Raw genomic sequence first — 22,470 nt, 5'->3', positions numbered from 1 at the left:
CTTTTCAGTCCAGCCTGCCTCATCACAGCCTCTCCTGGGAACACACCCTACGCAAGGGCCTGGAGGGGATGGCCTCTGTGGCCACCCTGTGCTGGACGACGCTGGGCCAGAGATGACCAAGACCCAGGCGTGGCCCTTGAGTGGTCAGCACCACCGGTGTTCCCACACTGGCGACCAGTGCCATGGCAGGCTCACACCCATGCTCTGGGGCCTGGAGGACCCAGGGGAAAAGGGACACTCACTGCCCTGCTGGGCACTTGACAGTCAGAGGGACCCATGAGGGAGGAGTTCCCCACATGGGGCCCTCCCGGACAGCAAGAGGGGGAGCTGGCAAAGCCAGTCCTTTTGGGAAGGGACAGAGGTATAAGATAACTACATGGTCAGACTGCTGGCCAGCCGGAGGGCCACTGAGGCTGAGATGCTGGATGTAGAGCCAGATCCACTCAGGTTTGTCCAGCCCCACCCTGAGCCAATTATGGCTCTTCTACCACCCTGGACACCCAACTCTCCCCTCCAGCCTCCCAGACCAGAAAACGTCCCGGGCAGACCTCCCCTGACACTCCTCAGGCCGCTTGTCAACCCTCCGCTCACCTCCCTGCCTCTGCCCCGTCCTCTGCCAGGATCCCCTGCCCGAGGGCCCTGGACCCCCACACAGATGTACCCTCCACTGCCCACCGGGAGGCCCCAGGGCCCTGGCCTCGGTCTGGAACCCCAGCCCTGGGGCAGGTGGTGTGGTCGGTGTAAGTCGTGCCGGGGAACAGGGGCGGCGCTCCTCTCCTCCGAGAGCCAGGCTGGCTCCTGCACCCTCACGGCCCACCCTGTCTCCTCATGGGATCAGGAAGCAGATTATCTGGACCCCTGCAGGGTCCCCACTCTGGCTTTGTCCCCATCAACAAAGGACTGGGATACCCCTTGGCTGGATGGCTCAGTTGGTTAGAGCATTGTCTCGACATACAGAGGTTGCCGGATCGATCCCCGGTCAAGGCACATACAGAACTAATCTCTCTCTCTCTCTCTCTCTCTCTCTCTCACTCAAATCAATTAAGAAATCTTTTAAGGTGAAAAACAAAGAGCCTTGTATGAAAACTGTCTCTTTCTTTAGCTAACAATCCTGTGTTTATTTGGGGAAGGGATAGGATTGCCAATTCTAGGTCAGTTGGTGGAGACATTTCTGAGTTGGTGCGAGGAAAGGCCCCAATTCTGTGTGCTGGGGGGCATGATCTGCTGAGCCCACCTGGCCTATGTCCTAGCAGTGACCATAGGCTCAGGCCTTGGGAGGTACAACAGAGATCTTCCATTTTCTGGGGGATGACGAGGGCCCTAAGACAGGACCTTCCCCAGCCAGCCTGGATGAGGGCCGACAGCAGGGGCTGGCAATGCAGGGTGACGGGGGCTCCTGAGACAGGCTGCCAGGGACTAAGCAGTCACCGATCGCCCTGCCATCTGCCAGCTGCCACTGCCGGCCCAGCCCTAGTCCCACAGTGACTGCCCATGGTTGGGGTGCTGAGCAGGCCCAGGTGGGAGGAGCCAGTCCAGCCGGGGACAGGTGTACAGGAGGCCTTGGGTGGGCAGGTGGCCCTTTCAGAGCCAGGCGGATGTCTGGAGTGAGCAAGGCAGACAGACGGTGTCACCCCGCAGTCACCTCAGGCTTGGCTTGGGGCCACAGGGAGCTAGGATCCCACCCCCATGACCATTGCCCCCATTGTTACCCTGATTAGGTTTCTCCCCATAAAAGCAGCCAGTGTTTCTGCTCATTGGGCCGTGCCAACAATGGAGTCTGGGAAAAAGACGGGGTGGCCCACACAGGGCAGGTCCCCCTGCAAACATGGCCACGAAGTTAAACAGATGTGTGTACTGGGCAGTGAGTGCCCAATAGGCCAGGGCAGGGCCAGGACTGTGGAGGCCAGACAGGCACTCAGTTTATGGGGTGCCCAAAGTCAGTATTAAAACTACTGTGAAATTTGAAAAATGAACTAATGGAAAAAGTCCACAATAAGCAAACATCAAACTTAAAGACAGAATGGGGTCATGGTTGCTGACCTCCCTTTGGCCTCAGGCTCCCACAGCTAGGCGAGTGCAGGGCCCAGTGGTCTCATCACCCGAGACCACACTTTGGCCACAAAAGGGCAAAGTCGGAACTGGAATCTAGATTCTCTGACCCTTGGTTCTATACCTGGATCTGCACACCTGGGCCAGCACAAACCACAAAGGTGGGGAAAACGGCACCTGCAGGCAGGAGCCCCAGCCCAGGGTCCCTCCTGATGACCCCTTCCTTGTGTAGACCCCTAGAATGGATGCCCATGTGCTCCAGGCTGGGGTCTCCCATCGGTGCGAGTCTGTGCCCCACCCTGGGTCTGTCTTCTCATCTCTAGAGGCCTCCAAGCTCCTGGGGAAAGTGACTAGGATATCTACTCCTCAGGGCAGGGTCTGGCCCTGGGACTGGCCCTCAGACGGCTGAGTCTGAAAACTCACCAGAGCAGCGTCTGAAAAGCTGAGGGGGGGGGGGGGGTTCTGCTTTGCAGACACACCTACCTACCTGCATCCACAGGGGGCACGGGCACGGGGTGGGGGGTGTATGTGGAAGGAATGGCTGTCTTTGGAGACTGCCAGGCCACGGTTCTGACCCTGCTCTGGACAACTAGCAACGGGCCTCAGGCGAGTTATTCATCCCCTTGGCCTCAGCAGCCAGGAGGAAGCTCAAGGTGCCCTTGGCACCCAGAGAGAGGCATCACGGAGGGGCAGGGAGACCTGTTCTTCACATCCCAGGGCTAAGTTCATGGTTTGCTCAGAGTCCAAAGGGAAAAGCTCTCTGATCCTGTGGCATTTAACCATTAGGCAACAGTTTTAACCTCAAAGGCATGCCATTTATCTGAAAATATTCTCCTTTCAAACCGCAGTCTGGGTCCCAAGGCAAGGAGAGGAGGGACGGGAGAAGGCATCATTAAAAATGGCAGCATGAAACCCTGCCCTCTGGCAGCCACCGCCCCCTGGGCACAGCTGCCTCTGGGGCCAGCCTTTCTTGCCCCCAGGAGGTTCAGGGATTGCTTGGCCTGATCTGTGGGACATAGAGCCCTGGTCGCCTCGTTCTACCATCCCCCCTGAGCAAATCCCGCTCATGGCCACAGAATGTTCTCTCTGGGAACACAAGGAGAGGGTGTGTGTGTGTGGGGGGGGGGGGGGTAGCTGGGGCTGAGTCCAACAACCTTCCCAGCCTGAAGGGCTTGGCTGGGGAAGGCAGCTCACTCCTAAAGCCCTACTGTGATTCCTGCCACCTGCATGCTTTCCACCTCGGTTTCCCTCAGGCAGAAGACAGGGTGTGGTGGCTCTGGCGCCTGGTGCCACCCCACGCCGCCAGAGACACGGCATCAGTGGTCTCAAACGCACACACTTCTCTCCAAGTTCCTCCAAACTTCTTCTAGGAGCTCTGATGCCCTCTGGAAACCTTATTATGGCTGGTGCTTTGGGCAGGCACGCTGTGCCCATCCACCCGCTGAGGCCGGCGGAGGGCACTGTCCCACACTGAACGGCACAATGGTGTCTCCCCTGTACTTTGTGGTCCAGCCCCCAGCTACCCAGATATCCTGGACATGGTACGCCTGCTTCTAGCATGACCCTGCCTGTCCCCCAGGTCCGCTGCTGGCCACCAGCTATCAGAAGTGCAGACTGTTCACGTTGTGCACAGAGAGACCTCTGCCGGCCAGGGGCAGCCTGGCCCGAGAGCAGTACCCTGATGTCCACACAGCGCTCACCTCCTCCAGGAAGCCTCTGCCCTGCTGCCTGCGGACTCATAGCATGGAGGGTACAGCCTGAGCCACACCTGCCCCTGTTCACGACATCCAGGAAGCCTGCTCCCACTCAGACAAGCGTCATTTCTAGAATGATCTGCGCGGGAACCAAGGCTGCTAAGGACTCCCTCCAGGAGCATGGCTTTAATTACAGCTCTGCTGGGCTCTGGCCTGCAGCATCTCCGTCTGCTGGGTGCAAAGACGGGGGGGTGGCGCGAGGGCCAGGCAGGCCGGGTGAGGGGCCAGGGCTCCCGGCTGCCCTGCCAACATGCTGGCCGCTGCCAAGTCCAGGGCGGCCTGGCCAAGGCCGGGGTGGGGGCGGGGCTGGCGCTGGGCTCAGGCCAGGCCGCACAGGGCAGGCGGCAGGCAGGGGTCCACCCCCACTGTCCCCTCCCTCCCCGGGACTGCTGGCTGCCCGCCCCAGACACAAAATGGCGCAGGGCTGAGGCGGCCATTTTGTGGAGCCCTGGGAAGGCCAGCGCAGCCGGAGGGGTGCTCTGCGGCCACAGGAAGGAGGAGTGTCCACTCTGGAAGTGGGCCGCCTGCCCTGTGCAGAGGCTGGGGAGGGCCTGGCTAGAGGGAGCTCCTCAACTGCCCACGGTCGGGGCAGCCGCTGACCTGCCCAAGGCCAGCAGGTACGGGGGCAGACAGCACCAGGACCGCACCAAGGGGGCACAGAAGGACCACTACAGGATGCTTGGCCCCACCCCTCCCGGCCTCTGGTGGCTCCAGCCCCACAGCCTGGCCATACCAGCACTAGCCATTTCTCAAAACTTGAGGCTCCTGTCTACTGTTGGTGACCACCTGCCCCTCACTCTTGTGTCCTCCGGAGACCCCTCTCACTGCCCCTGGACAAGAGGTGATGAGGCCCCTGTCACCCCAGCAAATGCTGCCTGACGGGAAGCCTCTCAGCACAGCTGGCAGATGGCGGGCATGTGATGAGTGCCAGGTCTTCCCGACTCTGGCCTGCCCGTGATCTCCACACCTCTTTACCAAACCTTATTCAGAACCCAAAGCAAAGACAAGCAGAGCTGCTCTACAGGCTGTGGGTCAGTCTGTGCTGAGTGAAAACTTGGGCCAAGACAATCCCACTTCACAGAGAGTACACTGAGGCCCAGGGGATCACTGTGCACGGGCCCTGGCTGCAACCAGCAATGGGGTCCTTGGAGGGGCAGGGGGCGAGGGATGCCACTCACACAGCTGGGCACAGCCCAGACCTTGCGCTCTGATGGGGACAGGCTCATCCAGAGACAGGGGGCAGGGCCCGCATCAAGAAACCAGAACAAAATTAGAAGGGAAGCCCCGTGCCTTTTCTGCAGGTGGGACCTGCCATGGTGACAGCAGGTGGCCCTGTCCCCATCACTCCTATAGCCACACTTGTCCTAACAACTCCCTGGATGTAAATGAACAGCTGTCTTCACCAAGGACCCTTCCAAGAGCAGCTTCTCCTTAGGGTCCTCCTACAGGGGGCTCAATGGGGAAGAGCAAATCTCACAGCCACAGAGCCCTGGGTTCAAGTCCCCGTAGCTGCAAACAAGCACCAAACCCCTCTCTACCAGCGACCTGCCAGGCCCTGACCTGAGTCCATCTCACCTGTGGCTCAGTCCCCATCACGACCAATCTATAGATAAGGAACACTTAGCACAGAGAGGCTAAGTGATTTCCCCAGAGTCACACAGCCAGGACAGGCATCACCAGGGTCCCCAGTGTTTTAGGGATGAGAAACCGGAGACTGAGAGAGGTCTCCGTGTATCTGTGAGGTCACACAGCCACTAGGAAGGGCCAGACCCCTCTGGACTGGGGGACTCCAAGGAGCTCCACATCTGAGACATTCACTTTCCCTTCCTCAAGGTGCAGCAAGGGCCTTCTGGCTCCCCAATTCTCGGAGGCTGGCCAGGCTGGGAGGGCACAGAGTTCTTGAAGAAGGGCGGCTCAGACTTGAGCCTGCTGGATCAGGGAGGTCAGGCCACTGGAAAAAACTGGACACTGCTGAGCTTTCAGCCCGGGAATATCTGGGGAACAAGGCCTCCAACTGGGGAAACGTCAGAGGCCAAGCATCTGGCTGAACTCAGGCCAGGGCAGGAAACCCAGGGTAGCAGAGGCAGCAGCCCCAGATACCTCAGCAGCAGGGAGACTCCTCACAACCCTCTGGCCCATCCCAGCACCCTTCCAGAGGCGGACTGGGCAGTAGGGCCTGTCCCCACCTCGACACAGACCCCGCTTCAGCCTAACTCCTCTCCCGGGGAAGCTGCTTCCTGGGGTGACCCCAGCATGTCGGCAGACCACACAGTTCTGGAACCCAGAGGAGTTTCTACGTCCTTCTATGTCTGGGCAGGTTGGGACCCCTGCTCTACTGCTGGCCAGTGTGGTGGCCTGGGGCTGGCCCCTTGGCTCCCGGACCCTCAGCCTCCAGAGGCGACACCCACCCAGCAGGGATGTCACGAAGCACAGTGGCACCAGCTCAGGGCCTGGCACAGGGATAGAAAGCCTTGAACAAGACTGAATCGGATGGAAAACTGGCTTCCTCCAGGTGAGGCCTGCTCCCCGCCCTGAAAGGGTTTGCTTGTCACATCTCTCCTCACTTGCAGGTCTAACCTCTCCCAGCCCGAGTGCTGCTCACAGCCGGAAGGGAAGTGCAGGACGAAGCCCACGACCTGTAGTGTGTCAACACTTCCAGTGAGACCAGAAGATCCAAAGCAAGGTATCTTTTAAGGCCTTACATCTTTTCTGTCTGCCACATGGGTATCTAGTATTAGAACGTTTGTTCCTCCTCAGCTGTGGGCACCAGACACAGGTCAAGCTTAGAGCCAGCAGACATGGTTTTTCAACATGGCTCCGCTGCGGGGTACCAGGCCTGTCGCCCTGAGCCTCGGTTTCCTGTGAACCCACATCCACATTAATTCCTGAAAAACAGGGTGGCCTCTCTATCCACAGGAACCCAGGGCAATGGGAAGGTCAGAGACAATTCCCTTTAATGACTGGCCAGTACATGACTGCTGTCTGCCCCGAATGTAAGCCCCCAGGGGCTCAGCAGGAGATGGAGGAGCTCAAGGGAGCTTCCTGGGTTGAGACTTCTCCCCATTCTGGGCCAAGTCTGCAAAGACTCCAAGGAGAGCAATTTCAAGTCAGTTCAAAAGCAAACCCCGCCAAGTGAGGCACTGTCTCCCATTAGCCTCTGAAGCTCCTCTAGCCCAGGCCGACCTCCTAAAGAGCCTCTAATGCCCCGATAACCCTTCCAGGCTGCAGCTGGGCTCTTCCTAGGCCTCCATTTGTGGGTGAACAGGATGGAGATGATGAACCCACCTGCGGGTGGTCCTGGGCCTGAACCGAGGCGTGCACACGGAGGGATGGTCCTCCCCACACATCCTGGGCCTCGGCCACTGCACACAGCCGCCCCTGCCCTGGCCTGGCCTGGCCTGGCGGCCTGAACCTAGGCGTGCACACGGAGGGATGGTCCTCCCCACACACCCTGGGCCTCGGCCACTGCACACAGCCGCCCCTGCCCTGGCCTGGCCTGGCGGCCTGAACCGAGGCGTGCACACGGAGGGATGGTCCTCCCCACACACCCTGGGCCTCGGCCACTGCACACAGCCGCCCCTGCCCTGGCCTGGCCTGGCGGCCTGAACCGAGGCGTGCACACGGAGGGATGGTCCTCCCCACACACCCTGGGCCTCGGCCACTGCACACAGCCGCCCCTGCCCTGGCCTGGCGGCCTGAACCGAGGCGTGCACACGGAGGGATGGTCCTCCCCACACACCCTGGGCCTCGGCCACTGCACACAGCCGCCCCTGCCCTGGCCTGGCCTGGCCTGGCGGCCTGAACCGAGGCGTGCACACGGAGGGATGGTCCTCCCCACACACCCTGGGCCTCGGCCACTGCACACAGCCGCCCCTGCCCTGGCCTGCCCTGGCCTGGCGGCCTGCCTCCCGAGACACACCCTCATGGCTTCCAGCATGACTGCGCAGTTTGGGGAGTAGGACCTGGGTGCTCAGTCTGGTGCCTCAGCTGCTGCGAGAGACATACCTCTCAAGCCTTGGATTTCATTTGAACCCTGGAGGTCACCACTGCCGCATGTGGGACGTTAGGGGGGACTTGACAGGGGGTTCCCAGGAAAGCAGCAGGCCTAGTTGGCCTTTGGCAGAGCTCAGCAGGCCTGCCAGACACCAGGGGCCAGCTGCTTCTGCGGGCTGTTTCCCTAGCCAGTTTCCTGGCCACTCTGCACCGTCTCCTCTCTCCCCTGGGGCCTTGCCCTTCCCTGCTTTCTATCCACCTCCACTCCATCCTTCTCCTTCCTCCACTACCCCTCATGTCCCCATTTCCCCCCATCCTCGATGTTCCCTGGGGGCCTCTCTGTCCCCCACCTGCGTCCCCTATCCCACCCTCTGGCACCGGCTGCTGCAGGCCCTGCATGCAGACACAAAAGCCCCAGGGCAGCATCTGCAGAGTCTGGCAGGTAAGCTGGACCTATAAACACGCAAGGCCCAGATGGCAGAGGGCTCCTGGGCCCAGACACAGTAGCCTGGGGTCCTCTCCACACAGACGTGGGAGGTGGACCTGCCCCTGGCAACAGTGGTGGAGAGAGATGACGTCTGTCTGGCCCTGCAGACTCCCAGGAGGCTTGAATCAGCCAAGTGGGCTCGATAGTCTGCACTGTGGGCTGGCTCTGGGAGGGAGAGCAGGGCTTGGAGGGTGGGGGTGGGCATACTCTCAGGGCTACAGCCTCGCCCTGTCAGGAACACAAGGCAGCCATGACAGAGACTGGCAGGCTGGGACCCTCTCACCTGCTGAGCTCCTGAGCTCTACTAACTGCACAGATATTGAACTGCCCTGTGCTGACCCGGCTGGCACTTGGCCCAAGCCCTCCTACCACAAACACTCCAAGATGGCTGGCTCATTGCAAAGGAAGCTTCACTCAATCTATGCGTGGAAGGGGGCCAGAAAGATGGTCCTGATTCCAGCTTCCTGCGGTGAGACCTGTGCAAGCCCCTGATCTCTCAGCAGCAGGAAGAGGAGAACGGGAGGTCAGAGTGGACCCACCGAGCTCGTGTGAATGTGCAAGAAATGCCTGCCCACTCCTAGGTCCTCCAGAGGCTGTGGGGTATGTGCGTACCCCGTTTCAGGCATGCCCAGCCCAGGGTGGCACCGGAGGGAAAGGGTGAGGAGTCCTGATTTTCAGCATTCTAAACACGGCACTGACCTGAGGGTGGTTGAGTCGTCTTGTCTGAGCTTCAGGCATCAGTCACCTAAGCAAGGAGATGGCAGAGAAGACGGGGTGATACCTGGAAGGAGAGACGCTGGTTAAGTCCTGAGAAGCAGCCCCGGATGTGTGGGGCACACGTCCCATGTTTCTACCTGTCAGGTCCAGCCCACTCTGCTCTAAGACCCAATGACGCCTGACACAGCTCAGGGGCCACCAGAGCCTCTCAGGGGACGCCAAAGGGCAGGAAGCCGCTGGATCTATGCGACTTTGTACCCAAAAGACTGGGACTGAAACACCCGTTTTCTGGGGTCTACGTGGCAGCAGTTTGCAGTAGGTGTGGCTGCGAGGATTTGATGCAAGGTCAAAGTCAGGCTCAGCAAGGCCTAATGGTATGCCAGGGGGCCCTCACTGCCCATTTCTCAGCCTAGGTTGTTGGGTCAGGTAGCATGAAATGCTACATGAGTTGTTCAGGGTGGTGAGGGGACTGTAGCTGTTCTGAGCATGAAGGAGCTCCCACCTCCTCCCCCGGCCTCATCGGGGGTTTTGGGACACCTCAGAGTGTCAGTACCAGGCAGGCCTCTCAGCATCACTGCTGGAAACAGTACCCCCTAAACATTGTCGCTTTCTATGACAGTCTTTCCCTCTTTGCGTTGGCAGTGAGGAAGCTCAGAGCTGAATTTACAAGTCACCACCAACAACTGAGAGGCTCTCATATGACATGACTTCTAGGTCTACTTTGGATTTTCCCTTTGCCCCAATTTGCCCTATTGTTTATTTTTACATTCCTGCGGCATCTCTATTGCCCTGAACTGATGTATACGTATGTTTTTAACGTGGCAGGACATAAACAAGTAAACAAATAACACCTTTGCCCCCTTCTGCCCGTGTGATCAGTGAGGGTCACGTGTGTCGGTTTCCTCTTTGTGAGTGGTGGGCTGTGACGGATCCCAGGCCCGACCGCCACATCTTAGCCAGCTTGGGCTCCCTCTCTGGCTCCTATTGGTGCCTGGGAGGGAGGTGGCAGGAGGTTTGAATGTCCTTTTTGCAAATGAGGAACAGAATCCCAGAGAAGGGCCACAGCTTCCCCAAGACCACAGAGTGCAGGCCAGAGAGCAGGATCCATGAGTCCTCAAGGCAGGGCAGGCGGCTGCCCCAGGACAAGCTAGGTATCGAGGTGCAGTTGGGAACAGCACAGAAGGCACTGACCGAGAACCTCGAGGGTCTGAAATGCATCGGCCAGGCCTCTGGCACATCCCACACAGCACCTGCCATGCGCAGGAGGGCACCCCATCCCTTGGATATATAAACAGACTCAGGACTTGAGCTGCCCAGACCTGGAGGCCTCAGTGTCACCTCTCCCCACTCAGCTACCTCCGCACTGTCTTCACTGGCCAGGCCACCTCTCCAAGGCTTGTGAGACTGACCCAAAGCCACATGGAAACAGCAGGCCTAAGTACCTAGAGCACTGAGTCCCTCCTGGCTGCCTCAGAGGTAATGCCAACAAAGGCTCTAGCTGATCAGAGCAGAGGCTGCCCACAAGCCCCCAGCTGCCCGGGCAGGGCAGACTCTGCCTCAAACTTCTGCTGGTATCATTCAGACCCAGCAGCATCAACTGAAGTTGACAGATAGAACTGGATCTCTGAGTTCCAGCAAAGGGAAAGGAAGCGGGAAGAGTGCCTGGTGGGGTACACACCTGGGCAACTTTCTGTCCTCCAGTGAATTATGAATCCCTGTTCTGTCTTGGGTGTCTACTGTGTGCAAAGACTGTGCCCACCCCACTCCTGATGGGCCCTCTCATTGAAGCGACGGGCATTCTGGGGCACACTGTGCTTCTCAAAAGCCTCCACTGGAAGGAATTCCTACCCTAGTCTTATGGACGGGTAAACTGAGGCTTGTGGCACCAAAGGAGCCCAGCCAATATGATAGCTCTCGGGAGCTAGAATGGAGGCTAGGCATGCCCATCGCTAGACATGGCTGCCAGTGGGGCTGGTGCTGGGGTCTCCTGACAGATGGGTCCACATTCCCCTCCTGACCACACACCCACCTCCTGGCTTACCTCCCTGCCCAGGCCCAGGGAAAAGTCCACCTTACCTGGGCCATGCAGTCCTAAAGCATCTTTCAAAGGCCATGATGGGTCCTACTTTCTTGGGAGTGCTCTGGGACATGCCACATCCTGCAAGATAAAAGATGACCAAGGAGTCAGCTCAGCAGCCCTGGTGGCACATGGCCCCGAGACTCAGTGCAGCCTCTCCCTCAGCCTTTCGTTTACCCCTCACAACAATGCAGATGGCACCCTGACCGTTGGCACCGAAGTACCCAGAGGTTAGGAACTTTATTTGGAGGCAGAAGTCTGCAAGAAAAGCCTTATCTGACTGCTCCTGCACTCGTGCACCCCAAAACAAACCCCAACTGATGGCTCCTTCCAGCGCAGCCATGCACACACCCAGGGTATGTAGAGCAGGGACACTGACGGGGCTCAGGGCTGCTGCTCTAGACAGAGAGATCACTCCTTCACTCAGCTCTGCCGGGACCCCAACTATTCCCTGGGGTTGGAACGTCCTCTTGTCAACAAAGGCCTATTTCCTGCTCATCCTTTAGGTCACCTCCTACAGTAGGCTGGGGTCCCTCGAAATCAGCTCACAAATGATGGCACTGCCCGTCCTTCGCCAAGGCTGGTGGCCCTGTGGCAAGGACAACTCTTATGCAGCTGAGCGTCCTCCTCAGCCTGGCCGGGTACCTAGCACCCAGGACAACAGAAGTACCCCCGACTCTTATAACAATGCTCACAATCTGGGACTCAGAAGGTGCAGGCGTGACTTTGGATCTTTCCTGAATATGCCAGCAAGGGGACACCCTAGGACCAACTAAATGACACTATGCCCTCGGCTCAGGTTTGCAACCAGGCGTGCAGGATCTCCCAAAGCAGAAATGGCTTGTTGTAACAACAGGCAGCTAATCCAGACCAAGGTCCGACTGCCACAGCCAGGAATTCTGCTGGGCCTTGGCCAGAATCTCGGGTGGGGTGAGGAATCCAGACCCTGCCCTTTCTCGAACTTCTGTCCAGGCCAAGCATGACTGGGGTGAACAGGAAGAAAGTGCAGAGGCCAAGCACCATGGAGGGCTGGTCCCTTCTGCACCCACCCAGGTTCCCAACCATGCCAAGGCATAGGGGTTTGGTCTCCACAGACCCCGAGAGGCAAAAATGCAGCTGTCCCCGTCTTCTCATGAGCACAACCATCTGCAGTTCCCATCACCTAGGATGCAGGGTCATGCTTCCTTTAGAACAGGGGTTGGGAACCTATGGCTCGTGAGCCAGATGTGGCTCTTTTGATGGCTGCATCTGGCTCGCAGACAAATCTTTAATAAAAAAAATGTTAAAAATATAAAACATTCTCATGTATTACAATCCGTTCATTTCCTACCGCTCATGTTCATGGTTGCGGGTGGCTGGAGCCAGTCACAGTTGTCCTCCAGGACAACACCAAATTTTTATTGGATAATGCGTAACGTACGCAGGTCGTTGTATGGCTCTCACGGAATTACATTTTAAAATATGTGGCATTCATGGCTCTCTCAGCCAAAAAGGTTCCCGACCCCTGCTTTAGAAGGATGAGAAGAGAGCTGTGAAAGCCGCCTGAGCCCGGAGTCACCATCATTACCTTTAGCTCACGGCTTTCCTCCTCACTCCCTCTGGACCCCAATACCAGGTTTTCTGGGACTTGTAAGGCCCTCAGAGGCCGGAGGTGATGTGTTGGTAGCTTCCCGAGGATGTGCTCAAACCCCTAATCCTGACACATGATAGCGCCTGCAGCAGGCCCCCTGAGGATGGAGTCAGGAGCATGGGAGCCCAAGGTACCCTGTCTGCACACAGTGTGGGCTCAAGGCCTCGAGTCATACAGCTCTGGGTTCTAATCCTACCTCCTCCCATCACTCACTGCCCGCCACCTCTCTAAGCCTCAGTCTTCCCAGCTGTAAGATGGAACCTCTGGCCTTGAGCAGATCACGGTCCTGCTGACAGGAGTGAGCACCCTGAGAAGGGACCGTCCCGAACGGCACAGCTCTCAGCAGGACAGCCAGGATGCCCTCGCTGCCTCTCCTACCAGTGGTATGGGCCAAGTGCACCGCTGGGGTGCACTGTACTGGTTAATACTCTTGGGCACACCTGCCTGAGGCTCACAAGATGCCCCCACCCTGTGGCCTGGTTAAGAAACCCCACCTGCTCTACTTGGGCTGGCCCGTATGGTGCGGTAGAGGAAAGGGTGGCCAAGCCCATCTATCTCAAGGTCACCAATAAACTCCAAACTGGGGTCTTTTGGGGGCACAAGCACCCCCAAATTCCAGAAGGTTTGGGGGTGAGATCTGCCAGACCTTCTTGCCCTGCCCACGAGTATACCTGCACCCTAGAGCACTCCTGTGTCCATCTGCAGAGTGACCCAGGACTGGAGGGTTCCCATCTCAGTTCTGCCCCCTGGTGACCCTGGACAAGACCCTTCACCTCTCCAGGCCTCAGCCTCCTCACCTGTAATACAGGAACAGCAAATCCCACCTCCTCAGATTTGCCTGCAAAATTAAGAGCATGCTCTGCCCGGTGGGGTTCTGTGAACCACAGCCCCCACCATCGATCACCTGGGGCATTCTGAGGACGTGCGAGATCGCACTCTGGGGCCCAATGCCTGGAGAAATTCCTTCCTAGCCTGGGCCTGGGGCCAGGGTGGACACAGCTGAGAGCAGGCCGGGGGGCAGGAGGCTCTGAGCCCCCAGCACGAACTCAAACCGCAGCAGGCTCAGCCCTGACTTGTCCACACTTGTCTTGGGCATGAAATATGGCCCCTAGCCAAAGTCACGACATGTAGAAGCAACACCCTTCCCGCCACAGCCCGGCGCTGCTGAGCCACGCACAGAGCAGGTCCTCGACATGTGTGGGGAATGTCACGGGAAGGACTAGAGCCAGACCGAAAGCCTCGGAGGGTCCCAAAACCCAGCGAGGTCAGAAGTCGGCCACTGAGCTCGTGAATGGCTTCTTCCTCCAGCCCAAGTTTGCCAAACACACAAACCAGGGGAGACTCCCCGTCTCTGCTGCTCCACCTGGGCCAAAATGGCTCCCACAGGGACTCGGGACGGCAATGGCTACCAAGGCAGCCAGTGTGGGCAGGGCACAGGCAAGCTCAACTCCCCAAGGACATGGCATCTAGAGGCAGGATTGCCAGGCCTCGGGAGGAGCCAAACAGGTCCCAGAATCTTCTGGGTCGTGTGGCCTTCTAGAACCTCCCCTCTGAGCCCCAGTCTGCTATCTTAAACAGGAGCCATTTACACCTACGGTACAGAGCTGGCGTCAGAAAAAACGCACACCCTGTCGGTTCTCACACAAGGCAGCGGCAAGCACCATGCTAATTCTTTTCGGTTCCAGAAAAGCAAGCCACCGCCAGACGCACGTCTATCTGCACACCCACCTTGAGCTCTGCTCCGTCAGGTTTTTCACAAACGTCAGGATCTGCAACAGCAAAAACAACGGGCCCCGATCTAACTTGGCACCAAAACTGTTTTTGGTTACAGATGTCACTTCCAGACAGCGCACTCACAACGCTCCACGTGCCCACGGAGAGAGGAATGGGCTGTGCCCTGCTGTCATGGGCCACGCTGAGCCACCCTGCAACCTAATCTCGGAGTGTCCCTGGGTCACGTGTGCGTCTTTAAAAATGGCCAACACACACCCTGTCACCACCCTCCCCCACCATTAAACGACACTTTTGGTGGTAATCTGGGTGGGTCAGTTTCACTCTGGACACGTGGTTGATTCTGTAATTTAAGTGATTGTTTTCCCCATATTGCAGGAAAAACAAATCCTCATCAAACGAGACTTGGAAAACAGAAAAAAAGAGGCAGCAAATACTTGCCATCATCCTGGAGGGCTGACGCCTCCCAGGAACCATGCCCACCTGTCCCAGAGCTTCCCTCACAGTATGAACCCTGGTGTCACCCCATCTGGTAACCACATCACAACTACGGAACCCCACTGACAGCTCCCAGTCCCTCCCATTCGTAAGAGGCACTTGGATGAAAAACTCTGTGACTAACTCTTTCTCCCTGTGCCCTAGGGGCACCACCCCCTCAAGAATCAGGGTCCCGGCTCAACACCCAGAAGTATGTTCACATCCTGAGGTAGACGCTGCAAACTGGCCCCTCGGAACCTTCCCGAGACCCACTGACTGTCAGAGGTGGAAGGCAAAGACATGACAGGACAGGACAGGTGGGGAAACTGAAGAGTGGGGGCTGGCCTGAGACTTCGCAGCAGGCCCGACAGACCGAGGCCCCTGCCTGCTGGTAAAACGCACTCTGTTTGAAAGGCTGGCCCAGACCCGCCGCAGCTGGACAGAGATGTCAGGCCCTCTGAAGGGCGCTGGGTGCCAATGCTCTTACTCATCACAGGCCAATGGAGGCGGCTGATGGGCAGATGAGGGGTGCAGTGGGTTCCGTGGGGCTGGCCACCGCCAGGGGAGGGGAACAAAGAGTCTCGTGGTTTGTGAGGACCCCCATGAGCTGCAACAGAACATCTGTGAATTGGAACTAGCTGACCTAAATTAACAGAATGGGCCACTACTCACCAATGACATCTGATCCAGCAGATCCCTGCCTTCCCTACCCAGTGACCTGAGAGAAAAAGGTCCCAGTCTTTGACGGCCACCTCTCACAGCTGGTCTTCTCGACAAGCCCGCAGAGAAACTGTGGTTTTTCTAGGGCCTGGTGTTACCTCCACAGATGACAGCGGACGCCCTTCCTCCATGGCAGGTGGCCAGGGCTCGGGCCGATCCACTGGGCTCTATCCCGCCATCTGGGATGAGATGTGGCTTCATGAGCCCCTTCAATGGGTCCTAACTGGGACTACATTTGGTGAAGGTGGGAAAGTTGCCTGCTTACTTCTCAAAACACCGATTCTTGGCGACGTGGCCTTGGCGGCTTGTGCCACAGCACCGAACACAGGGAGGCCCTTCTCCCATTTCAGATGCTGGACTCTGTTCCGTTCATTCATGAACCATTCCCCAAGAGCCTTCCCTGTGCCAGGCCGCTGAGTGTGGCCTGTCCTGCCCGAGGTACTCAGTCTCCTACAGCAGGCACCTATGTGAACTGGTCACCCAGATCGGGGCCATGGGCACACAGGCAGTGGGCAGGTGAAGAGTAGGGAGGGGCAGGATGGGTTGGCAGAGGCCTCAAGGGAAGGGGACACTGGATGGGAGCCCCGCAGGGTGGAAGGAATCGTGACCTCTGGGTACCACCCAGAGGCCGATCACGAGCAGGGGAAGGTGGAGAGATTGGGGCCATGTTACAAGACAGAATGGGCAGGACTTGGGGACGGTCTGGGCGTGGCCCACCTCTCTGCCCCCCCCCCCCGTACCCCTGCAGAGGGTCTCTGGGACACAGGGGACAGACTGGAAGGCGGTAGGGAGCTGGCCAGAGAAGCAGCCCACTTGCTATCAATCACGGCACCAAGCTGTATAATTATCTAGGCACTTAAGCTCCTCTTTCTTCCCTTCCCCCCGGGGAAATTTCCTTCATTTCCTACATTATCCCCATCTCCCCACATATCTAAATCAACCTTGGCCACCGCCGCCGCTGCCCACTCCTCTGAGATAACTCCCTCGGCCGACTTCACTGGGGAGGGTGGGCTGGGGGACAGAGAAGTAGTGGCTACCTAGATGTGATGGTTCATTCAAACCCAGCTTCACTCCTGCCCAGGACAGAAAACTGCACTGCCATCTTGTCTATCCTTTCAGCTGCAGTGACCATGTTCCCAGAGCCCTTCCACCTGCTTCTCCGGCCCTTGGGATCTGTCACTAAACAAAGGGGGCCTAGAACAGGGAGGCAGGCCCAACGTTGAGTGGGAGATGGACTGGGTTCAACCCAGACGAGGAAGGGAGAATACTACTGTGCCGGCAACCCAGGCCCTCCAGCAGCAGTGCCAAGTGACCCTGAGAAACTCCATCCGGCCCCTACTTTTCCTGGGTTGGGCTGGGTGACTGTCCATCCTACTGTGGGTGTGCAGCAATCTGGGAGGTGCAGGCCAGCTCCATTGGTGATGAGGGCACTGGGGTGGATGCAACTTTAATGCCACCACCTTCTGTTTATCCAGTGTGACCCATCCTTCCCTCTAGTTCCCACGTTCACCCCGGAGTCATGATCCCCACTTAACAAATGAGGATACTGAGGCCCAGGAGGAAAGCTACCTGCCCAAACCACCAGGTGGATTGCTCCTGGTGGCTGTGAAGGCCTGCTGCCTCCGATGTTCCGCTCCTTGTCTGTAAGCCGAACAGTATCCCCAGCACAGTGGCAGGGGCCCAGGAGAGGCCCGCGCCATGATATCTGTGATATTTCACAATAAGTGAGCAGAGAGCTGAGTTTCCATGGGAGGAGCCAAACCATCCATTTGGCAGGTCGGGCAAAAAGTCCCCAAAGACCAGTATTACCACCCTTCACACCCGTGAAGCTCACTCCCCAACTCCTAAGAAGTGGAGGAGGAGGTGACACCTCCCAGGATGTCAGGCTGGGTCTGAGGGCTGCCACCCTGCTGTGGACCAGCCCTGAGTGAGCAGCAATCTCCTGGGCCTCTCAGGGACAAGCCGGCCAGGTTCTTAAAGCTGGACCTCCCAAAACCTCTCAGATAGTTTTTCAGAGCCCTGTTCGTTCCATCACAGGCACATTTCATGCCTCCACTCACCGCATTCACAGCCCGACCGCTGGGCGCCCAAAAGAAATCAAGCAAAGCCTGGTGGGCACACCTGCCCTGAGTCTGTGGACTCCCGACTGGCTCTTGGCTCCGCAAATGACCGTCTCCGCTGAAATTCTGTGACTCCTTCCCTTACAAAACAAAAAACAAACAAAAAAAACCTTTGAACACAAACAAAAATCCCAGAACCGAGGATCCAGATGAGCTGCTGTGCTATTCTTCTTTCTCTCCGTCTTCCTCTTTCCTTTTTAGCATTACTGCAAGAAACTGGAGAAACAGTTCAACCCTCTCATTTTATAGATGGATAAACTGAGGCCCAGAGAGAGGGGCAGAGGCTGATGCAACGCCTCTCGAGACTCTTACGACCCAGCTAGTATGGGAAACTCAGTGCTCATGACTCCCGAACCAGCACTCAACCCTCCACAGCTGCTGCTCCTGAGCAAGAAAGGATGGGGTTTGAGCCTCAAGCCTGCCGAGACCCAGAGCAGTCACACCCGGGGGGACCTGGGCACCGAGGGACGTTGGCCAGGGTGGGCAAGCTCAGACTGCTGGGTTCCCTGGCACAGAAGGCTGCTGCTCAGTTAAATGCAGTTAGAAACCCCTGGGGAGTGCCTTGAATGCCAGGAGCAGGGCTCAAGAAAAGCAGGCTGGCTCTAATGGAAACCAGTCAGCGGCCAAATGCAGCAAGAGCCCCCCCCCCCCATGGTTTCCATGGGGATGGAGCTGGGAGGCAGAGCTCTGGCGAGGCTGCCGCCGCAGATGTGGCCTGTGTAGGGCTGGCGCAAGGTGGCGGGAGGGGCAGCACTGCTCCTGGCAGCCGGGCCCTGTCTGGGACGTGGCAGGCCTGAGGCTGGATGCGGGAACGAGCCTGCGGGCATGGGTCTACCACCTCTAGGAAGTTCCCCAGATTCCCAGGCCTCAGACTGGCACAGGGTGCTCCAGGCTACATCTCTAGTCCCCACACGCTGGGTGCAGGCTCCACTGGGTATCATCTTGGCCTGGGCCTCTTTGAAGGCATCCATGTTTGCAGAGGAAGGCTCCCCTGCCTGTGAGCACAGGACAGACTCGTCAGTCTTGGCTCTGGCCCTCCAGCTGAGGACCTGGCCTCCACAAGGTTGGCTTGGTCCAGTCACTGCAGTCTCCTCTTGTTCCCCAGACAGGCCTGTCCAGTACGGGCTCCCAAACTCTCCAAGAGGTGCCCTGAGTAATCTGTGAGCACTGAGCTACTCTTGAGATGTGAGGGAACACGTGGAATCAGGGGTGTGAGCATCACAGTGGGGCCTCGCAGGGGACCGACCTGGTACCCTGACTGCCCTCAGAGCTGGGTTCACATGGACTTATCCTGGCCATAAACACGGCACCAGGCACCTGCATTACGCCCTGATCTGAGACGGCCCCTCATGCTGAGACCCCAGCTTCAGACCAGACATCTGCAGGCACCAATGACCCTGGTCCCCTGAGATAAGCATCTACACAGGAGAGGGGTCAGTGTCTACCAGATGCTGAATGGTGTCTGCAACAAGCCCCAACGAGAAGAACCTGAGAAGAATGCGGGGCCACCTTGAGAACCTAAAGGCTGGCAGGTGCTCTGCCTGTCTGGGGTTTTTCAGCACCTCCTAAAGACTTTTATCCTCAGTGTGTGAATAATACCCTCTCTACAGAGCTTCTGGAATCACCTGGGTGTTATGACTTTGAACATTCTCCTTCTCTGGGGGCACAGGAGCACTGAGAACCAGGTCAACGTGAAGGCTCCTGCCTTCCCATTACCTGCTGACACACAGCACACTGTCCATGGTCTGGCCAGCACACAGAGCCACCAAGGCCTGGAGCCCTCACCCCCCACACACACAGGACACCTGGGGGGCTTTGTCAGCCCAGCAAGCAGGCCCTAGTTCTTGGGGACCCCAAAACCTGCACAACATGACCCCCAGGAAGGGAAGGATGGAGGGAAATCCTGGCTTTCCCTTGAGACAGAATAACTCCAGGCCCAAAGGACAGGTCCCTCCTCATGCTGGGAGTCTGGGGGAATCCATGAGATCAGCATCTGAGACAGGCTGGGGGTCTGTGTTCCCACCCAGTCTGGGAAAGTGTGGGTCCTGAAGTCAGAGACCTGGGTTCCGTGACTCCGGGGATGTTCCTCGGCCTCTCTGAGCCTCCCTTTCCTCACACGGGAAACCAAGACCCCCTTCTACATGGCCGCCCTGCTCATGCCCCATCCCAACACTGCAACAGCACTGACATATGACGGCCCTGACTGAGGGTTGAAATGAAACATAATTGGGGCAGATCAGATTTAAAAATGGATGTTTAGGGCCTGGCCAGTTGGCTCAGCAGTAGATTATCAACCCGGCGTGTGGAAGTCCTGGGTTTGATTCCTGGTCAGGGTACACAGGAGAAGCGCCCATCTGCTTCTCCATCCCTCCCCCCTCCTTCCTTTCTATCTCTCTCTTCCTCTCCCGCAGCCAAGGCTCCACTGGAGCAAAGTTCGCCTCGGGGCGCTGAGGATGGATCTATGGCCTTCACCTCAGGCGCTAGAATGGCTCCATCCATAACAGAGCAACGTCCTGGATGGGCAGAGCATCGCCCCCTGGTGGGCATGCTGGGTGAATCCTGGTTGGGCGCATGCAGGAGTCTGACTGCCTCCCCGCTTCTCACTTCGGAAAAATACAAAAAATACATACAAAAAAAAAAAAAAAGATGTTTAAAGAAAGTGGATTTAAAGCACCCGGCCCTGGCACTTAGGAGATCAACTAGTCCACTCCCCCCAACCCAAAGGAGTCCTGTTTGCAACATGACATGTGCTGACCCTTCCTTGAAGAGGCCTACTGTGGCCCCAACTCTCTCCACTGGGCTAATAAGCAGGTGTCTGCACCGGTCCTGCCCCAGCTGGTCTCACTCACCCCTCTCCTGGCAGCTCCACACCGAGACGGTGTAGGCTGTGGTGGGCCAGTAGTGCCCAGATGACACCCACTGCCCACCAGCGTTGGTCCGGAAGTTCCAGGAAGCCCAGTGGGTCAGCCATTTGATCATGATTCCATCCTGGGAATAGCTTACCTCTGGTGCTGGAGCACCCAGGACTGAGGCCTGAGGCCCGAGGCCCGTGCAGGGCATCCATCAGGTGTTGAGAGCCTCCATAGGTGTTGGCTTCTGACGACTTACTATCTGTGCATAACAAAGGCTCAAGACAGAGGCACCTCTCCACACTGCTGAGGCCTCCAATATACATCATGGGCACCTGGGCCAGCCATACGCAGGGGCCACTGATCTGGACCTCAAAGACAGGGTCCAGGTGGGACTCTTCATCCCATCAAGTGGAAAATGGCTGCGCAACCAGGAGACGCAAGTGGGTGGGAAGGGCAGAACTCCACTCTTGCCCCCAGGAGCCCTTACCCACCCACGCCTGGGCCGGAAGTTTGGGCACACCCACTGCAGGAATCTTGGGGCAGGGCTGGACTCCCAGGAAACTGGGCCAGAGGTTCCTGAGCACAGGCTGCAACAGCCACTCCCACCCCTGAGCCTCCTGGGGGTTTGCAGGGCCTGCCTCCATCCCCCATCCAGACCCTGCACTCAGAGGTCAGAGGCCAAGAGGCCAGAGGTCAAGAACCCTTCTCCAGGGCCCACCCCCAACAGTCCCATCAAGGGCTGCCTAGCCCTCCCCCCCCCCCGCTGAGTACCAGGCAACACCATCACATTTAATTCCAAGAGAAACTTGTGGTAGGATTTATCCCTCCCTTTACAGATGGGGAACTGAGGCTGGGATGGTAGGTAGCTCATCTGAGAGCCCAGGCCTCGGGTCTCCTTCCAGGAGGCCACAATGAGGGAAAAACCAACCACGGGCTTCCCAGAAAGGCTCTCACTTGATGTGTCTGACGGCTTCCCGAGGCCAATACTGTTGCCCCCATTTTAATGAGAACCAAGGCCTTGTAATGAAAATCATTCTTATCAGGGCATTCTGTCCAAAGGTGTGCTGGGCTTCACGCTGTCTCATCCACCCTCCAGCCCCCACCACATTCCTGACTGGAAACGCAGCCTGTTGACCCTCTCCAGTGGCCCGAGCCCCAGCACGCAGGTGCACACGTGAACACAGGCACACACACGCAGACCTGCCTGGGAAGGCCAGTCCCACTGGCCGGCCCACCTCAGGGCCCTCTGGCCGCTCCCTCCCACAGCCCGCCTGCCTGGAGCCTGCCCCAGCCGCCATTTCCTCTCCCAGGCCTGGAGGCTCACTTCCAGTCTGCAAATGGCCGGCGCCTGGAACTGCCTGTCCCTCGAGGAGGCAGTGCCATGCCTGGCTAGGGCCCAGCGTACAGCCAGCCAGGCACGGGCCCTGCCTTCCCCCACCAGGAGCCCAGCCCGAGTGGCCTGTCCACCCACTGCCTGCTTCAGTCGCCCCAGGGTGGCCCACAGGCTGCAGGGCCCTCTGGGAAACAATGAAGGGGCCAGCCCCAATTTGACATGTGGTTTCTAACGGCCAGTCCACCTCTGGAAACCACTGATGTATCTGGGAGTGTGGGACACCTGTGTGTCTACGCACACGTGTTCCCTGCATAGCCACAGTACAGAGCATGCCATGTAGATACGGCCACCATGTGGATACCCGTGTGCACACACTCAGTTAATGAAAAACAAACATGGGCTTCTGGAAGATGGCAGACCCGAGTTTGAATTCTGTCCCAACCCTCAGCAGCTGGTTGATCCCGGGCACTCACAGCCTGAGCTCAGTGCCGCCCTGGAGAATGGTGATAAAGAAAGCCTCTGCTTCCAGG

This window comes from Saccopteryx leptura, chromosome 1, assembly GCF_036850995.1.
Source record: "Saccopteryx leptura isolate mSacLep1 chromosome 1, mSacLep1_pri_phased_curated, whole genome shotgun sequence".
Lineage (NCBI taxonomy): Eukaryota > Metazoa > Chordata > Mammalia > Chiroptera > Emballonuridae > Saccopteryx > Saccopteryx leptura.
This window is presented reverse-complemented; position numbering follows the sequence as displayed.